This window comes from Fistularia commersonii, chromosome 14 (genome assembly GCF_037954325.1).
Source record: "Fistularia commersonii isolate RoL2024-O1a breed Wild chromosome 14, RoL_Fcom_v1.0, whole genome shotgun sequence".
Taxonomy (NCBI): domain Eukaryota; kingdom Metazoa; phylum Chordata; class Actinopteri; order Syngnathiformes; family Fistulariidae; genus Fistularia; species Fistularia commersonii.
Window position 1 is genome coordinate 14,254,820 of NC_141297.1, and position 6,896 is coordinate 14,261,715.

General features: G+C 40.2%; 1 long non-coding RNA gene across 1 annotated transcript; it reads right to left on the reverse strand.

Moving 5' to 3' along the window:
• Nucleotides 1-685: 685 nt before the first annotated feature.
• LOC147227345 (uncharacterized) lies at nt 686-5,216 on the reverse strand. The gene is made up of 3 exons (XR_015107152.1): nt 5,144-5,216; nt 2,092-2,155; nt 686-1,161 (listed from the first exon to the last, which is right to left on the reverse strand). It is a non-coding gene; the product is annotated as an uncharacterized LOC147227345 (long non-coding RNA).
• Between the last annotated feature and the right edge of the window lie 1,680 nt (nt 5,217-6,896).

A 6,896-nucleotide genomic window follows, 5' to 3' on the forward strand; every position in this document is an offset into this window, starting at 1 on the left:
TGTTAAATTCTCCAGAAGTGTTCATTTTATAATGAATTCCTTTGCATGTGCTCAGATTAGGTGAAATAAAGGGGATTTGTTACTAATACTCCCAGCTCAGCCAAACTCCGTCTTTCAATTACTCTGGCTCAGAAGAGAGTTAAATCAGTTTGGGGAATCTGTTGTCATGGTTCCTGATGCTGAAGTGTTGCTGTACTGGCTCTGGTCCCACTTTGCTCTCCTCTTCCAGGAAACGGCAGAAAAACATTTGGCACCATAGCAACCTGGGTGTCAAATCACTCATGTTTGGCATTATTATTATCTCATCTCTGCTCTGCAATTTAGTATTATTTTGAGCTTTTCCTCGAGTGTTTGAGCTAGACAAAACACATTCGGTAATGTGTATGTGTAAGCTGTGCATGAGATCTTAGACACAGACTCATAATCACAAGGCCCCCTAAAGCCCAGAGCTCATTTGCCAGTCAGGAAATATCATAGTCACAACTTGACAACATTGTTGCCATGTTTTGGTCACCTTCTTCACAGAAAAATAATTTCAAAGAAAAAGTATTCAACTGTACTGTAAACATGCACGGGTGCAAAAAAGTGCCACCACCCATTTGCAAAGCGAGGCAGAGTGTGAAGATCTTTAATCAGATGTGATTTAGGGCTCAGCAGCATTGCAGGGTGTTTTTTTTCAGAGGTTAAACTGGGTGACTAGGTGGAGTCAGTCATTATGTACTTATCAATTATATAGCTATTGAAATTTACCGCATGTGTAAAATGTCTCTGAGACAGATTATATTGGCCCCATCTGAACTCCAGGACAGCATAAATATGTAAACAGACATGTTTGTAGCTGCATGGGAACACCTGTGTTTAAATCCACATATTTCAGTCAATCCCTATCTGAGCGACATGTACGCCTGAAAGTTGGCTTCTCTCACGATTACACAATTTCAGGACAGCGTAGAAATTACAAGAAATGTATTGAGAGCCTGGGAGCCCCAGATGAGACAGCAGAGATCTCCTAAAAAAATATATTAATGCAAGCTGATGGTGATGGCAGAAGACGGGGATGACAGATGACTAGTCATAGTCGCAGATGGAAAGAGTGAAGAGTACGCGGGAGTCATTTAGGGATGGAGCAGAAGAAGATGAAAAGTGTCAGCAAACATGAGCCTGTTAAAGAAAAAAAAAGATGTTCAGCCGCTTTAAACAGCCTGACAAAAAGTTTAACAGTAGACTAACACTGAGGCTGGTCTAAGTCATCTAAGAACAGCAAGAATTATCTGCGGTCATACTGACTGGCCACACCTGGAGTACGTGCGTTCTCACTTTGAGTCAGGTTTTCTGGCTGTGTAAAAACTCTACACCTACAGCTCATTAAAATTGACTCATCCTTCCCGATGCGAAGGAAAACAAAATTACATTTTGGTTAGGTAAGCTATATGTATGTAAATTTACAGGTCAGCCACCCTGAGGTTATGTCTGAAAACACAGTAGGACTCAGTTCATCTGAAAGCAGTTAGATTATTAAAAAAAATGTAAAAAAAAAAAATAAAAGATATGTGGGATGGGATTGCAAATTGTGCCAGGGGAGCTCATGCAGTTTTAATCTGTGTTTGTGGTGTAACTGGATGCAGTTGCCATGACCATCCCAGGGACTCCTTTGTTGGTGGTGTTTTGGAGTGTGTGCATGTGTGTGTGAGGAAGAGAGCAAAAGAAAGAGACAGTTTGAAGACAGAGCTCATCAGCTCAGTTTAGACATACTGAAAGTAACATGTAAATCATTACGCTTCTCCAGCTTAAGTTTCTTTGTGACTGAAAATAAAATCAGATTTGCCTCGTTGATGGGAAGTCCAGCCCTCTTTTCAGAAACAGCCTTTCACTTGCTCTCTTTTAAGATTTCATTCCAAACTTCCGTCCACACAAGCAGCAGCCAACTTACATTAATCTCCCCTCTTGGTTTGTCATTGTTTTTTCTTGTAATATTAAATCATGCCCTCCAGGGCGTCATAAAATAACAGATCTATGCTCGTTCTTGTGGTGATTCTGAAGAATATCTGGTCAATCTGGACCACGATCAGCGCTTCGGTTATTCGAAATTACCTCATTCAAATCCAAAAGAAGGGGAAGGGCGTCAGCCAGCAGCCTCAGGTCATCAACCGTGTCTCTGTGTGAGAATGAAAGAGGGAAAATCAGCTGTACAGTAAAAAAAAAGGGTCAATGAGTTGTTTTGAAGGGGGGGGGGGAGATATACTGCAAGTGTGTTTGTGTGTTGAGATCAGCTGTGTGTGTGTAGTCAGTGAGGCCACAAGGAGGGTGAGACAGAGCAGACCAGAAGCATTAACCAGACATGGCAATGAAACAGACCCACTGCCCTGGAGATGCTTCATCAGCTTGGAAAGAATGTGACCTGCAGCAACACGCCTTGAACCGGCCAGCCTGCACCAAGTACAGGTTTACTCTTCTGTGATGGGATTCTTCCACTGAAAACAACTCTTTACTGTCATTCTGGTTGCTTCTCTTTGCTGGTTGTTTTCATCTGCTTCCCAGTGGCATCACAGCAGCCAATCCATCCAAACGTGAGATGGGATGCAACTTGTGTTTCAGTAGTTCAATAGGAAATCACACAAATTTATATTCTTAAAGTGGCCAAAAATTGGTATATTTTTAACTCAGAAGAACCAGACAAACAAGACAAGAACATGAGCACTTGGTATTTACATGCACATAAATATGATGGTCAATTTATTGTGAAATATTTTTGAAAGGAACATCTTATGGACTTCTTTATTTTGTAACTTCCCTGACCCCAAAATATCTTCAAAGGGTCAGAAGGAGACTGAAAGCCTGGCCCATTTAGGGGATTCTCTTCCGAGAAACAGTAGTGGTATATATAACAATAATGAGTATTTTTGAAGAGACGTGAAGCGCATGTTAGCAACATTTGTGCACTTTTGCTTTATGCACCAAACATTCTTTGTGGAAATAATTCTAAGAGGATTTAAAGTATCGGAGGCTATACATAGAGATACACATCTGCACCAAAAAAAAAATGAATATTGCAATGGTTTTTTTTTTCATGTTTTTAAAAATTTGGATGGTAGATAGGAAACAACGGGAAACAGAGTTGAGAAACGAGGATGATCATGAAATTCATACACTCCATACATCACTAGAAACTTTTAAAAGATATCTGAGGAGCTGCAGAACTCCACATGGAAAATATTTGAGCTAATCAATAGATCTATTGAGACAGTCCCTGAAACATCTTGCTAAAATGAGTCTTTAAAAAATGTGACCAAAAAAGTGCAGAAATTAAAGTGTATTGAGAGCCAGATTATCTCTACAACATATTCCTATCACTTTGACATTTTATGCATCACATTTCAAACAAGAGCCAGCTTTCATCCTAATGAAAAACAGATCTGCTTGATATTAAAACCCCTTGTGAGAATGTTCATCTCTCAAGTAAAATCAAATTACCGGCCTTTTCTACACTTTTAAAGAGATACAATGCAAAGCACAAGGTGCTCAAGCTCTCATGGCTTTGTGTTGATAATACAGTAAAAAAAAAACATTTGAACTCTGTGTTTAGGGTGGATTTTGGCTCTAATGCTGTGAGAAGTCCTTTAAGGCTCACTGGTGCTGCCTGGAGAATCTCTCTGAAGCCTGAGGAATGCACTGACATCATTGTTTAGCATTCTGCCAGAGCCCACAGGCTGGGAGTAGTTCCATAGAAGAGGCTGACTGAATCTCCCCAATGTCCTCCCCTACAAAGTTCCTGCATCCCCATATATGTTTGAGTTCATTTGAGTGTTGATATGAGGGCATTCCCAGACTTCTTATTTGGTAATGATATAACAGATGACACTTGGGTGCCACATACAGAGACACCCAATCATTCCCTGCCTCATTCACACCTACTGAAAGCCTTTGCAGAGTCTACTGATTGTTTTTTGACTGCAGGAAGAAACTGGAAAATCAACATAGGAAAGAGAGAACCAGAAGGCTCTACTGAAAACACGGAAAAGGCCAGAAAGCCTAGAACCTAGGACTCTTGCTGTGATGCAAGAGAACTAACCATTGGTCTTCATGTAGACTAGTTCCCCAAGTATCCTTTTTAATAATAATAATTTATCCTTTATTAATCCTCGTGAGGAAGTTCGTTCTCTGCAATTAACCCATCATGGATGAACCATGAGCAGTAGGCGTGCCGTCGAACATCGCCAGGGGAGCAGTTAGGGGTTCAGTGTCTTGCTCAACAACGCTTTGACGCACTAGGAGGAGCCGGGAATCAAACCAGGAATGTTTGGTTCCAAAGACGATTGCTCTTCCTCCTGTGTTATGCCGCCCCTTATTGAAATTTAAAAAATTACAAATATCCCCCCTACCCGCCTTTTTAAAATGTAGGTCCTTCTGATGCTGATTAGGGGAGCTGAGCTTTCTCGCTATTACAAAAGGATTGTCAACTCTTTCAAGTATAATTTTTTTTATCCTCCACATTAACCATTTTGTCCTCATGGCAAATTATCAGCCCATGATTTCACGAAAGAGACGTTGATCCCTTTTGCATTTTTGGAGGAGTGATAAGGACAGAAAAAATCAGAAAAAGATGGTGCCTGTCTTAAGTGTCTGTTTGTAAAAGAATGCTTTGACCTTTCTGTGATTTAACATATTTTGACCAAAGGGCGGATTTTTGATTTTAAAATATAACCTTGCAAGTCATTTGTTAATGATGTGTTTTCTTTTCTGATATCAATTGAGTCATACATGTTCCAAATCTTTCACGAAATGATTCCCATCTATTACTGGGTGTTAGACTGCATGTATGATGTTCATGTTTATCTAATGAGGAAAGGGAGTCATAAGTCAAAAAGCAAAATAACCTTATTTTCAAAAAAATATAGGGAAAAGACTGCCTCTCAATTTCCTTTTATACATTATAGATGTAGCCTACATGACAGCTTAATTGAAAAAAAGCATTTGGAAAGAAGCCGCTAACTTCCAATATAGCACACAGGCCTGGTAGATTAGCATGGTGTGTCACAGGGGTGGTCACAATGACCGCAGGCTACCTCGACCCAGGTGCCATGTAGAAAATAAACAGATGAGGTGTCAGACCAAACCTTGTGTGCACACAATGCATAAAACTCACGTAGCATGGATATATTGGCGCGCAACGGAATAGACGCTCTCTCTCTCTCTCTCTCTGCTTGCTTAGAATGCGTTGGTGCGTTTGTTTCTTTGGTATTGGAACAGTCAGATAAGAATGGGCTGGGGCTTCCACAGAACAAGTAGGAGGCTTCCACAGGACAGCACCAGCAAGACACCAGACTGTAAACAAACCTTTCCACTAAATGATGTCAGATTTCAGTGGAAACATTCTAGAATGTTTCCTTACACCGTGCATGCCAAAGATCTCTGAACTGGACTGGACTTTACTGTAAAAGGAATCCATCAAGTTGTAGGGATTTAAATATTGAGGTGAATAATTGCATGAGTATTCACTGGTCAGACCAGCAAGACTACTTGACACTGGCAAAGACCTGCTTAGAAAAGTACAGACAGACATTCTGACACCTGCCAAAACACATGCTTCACTTTTACACTCAAATGAGCTTGCCAAAATTAAACAAAAAAACATCATAAAAATTTTACTTGTTTTCCCTGCAGTGCTATTGGTGGATCTCAATGTATTGGATTGTGTGTCACTCTGTTTTGCAGATACTGGCAATATTTTTCAATATTCAGTATTTTTTACTGAACACAACATAAGAAAAATGTATTCGAAAAACTCCAGTCCAAAAACATGGCCTGCTAAATAATGATATGCACTTGCAATGAGTACTTATGTGGAGATCATTTTGGGGTGTAATTTATCAAAATTAAGTTCCTGCAAGAAATTAGGTTTAATGTCTGTCATTTCTGACATGTGAGACATTGCCGCTGAGGTTGCACAAGACTGGACAACCTGTTCCACTGTGTTTTACAGAAAGACTTACATTTACAACATCTAGTCACTTAACCAAAAAGGACATACCAAGTTATTTTTTTTCTGTGTGTGAACTGCCTCTTTAAATTATCCTCAGGAGGTAAAAGGTCTCATTAATAACTTATTATATTCCAAAGTAATTTGTGTTTTTATTTCTCTTCATTGTAAAAAAAAGTGTGTCTATTGTCTCTTCTTTACTGTTTCTGGAGGGTGGTCAGATATTCTGTGAAGAAAAAAAACATTGAATTAATAGGCTAAATAACTTAAAATACACAGAATGGTCCAGTGCAGGTGAAAGTGTTCACATTCCACAACCTGTGGTAATGTCAGTGTGCCAGACTGGCTGAACACACACCCTGGTCAGCCAATTCTGCTCAGGTTTTTACTTCTGGACTAACCCAGACCTCTGCTCTGCCAGCTACTATGCTTTTACCCTGATTACATTTTGCTGTGTACATTTTTAACAGACTCCTGTCAACTGGTGGTAGAGAGTGACCCCAGGGTGTCAGGTGACAGAGCAGCATTGGTAAAAAAAAATGTAGTTGTGGATCCACTGGTGATGTTAAAGTATTGACTTGGAGGGGTAGCAGTGCTGCTAAACCTCATCTGATTTGTCCAACTCTTAAGTTAGTCAGCGGCAGCGCCTTCTTGCTCTTACTTTATCAAGACTGTGCACATGTTGAGAATGGGCGTCCACTATGCAGCCCCCCACTCCCTATTTCATTGGTAATGATAACAGTGTGTCTCCATGCACAAGGTCCCCATGGTCACTGTTGCTACAGCAGTAACAGCAAAGATTTCTGATAAAGTTCAGGAAATATTTGTGCAGAAAACGTTTGAAGCAGGTTCTATTTTTTAAATGTATCTTCTGTGCAGCGGCGCAATGGTTAGTGCTTCTGCCTCACAACATGAAGGA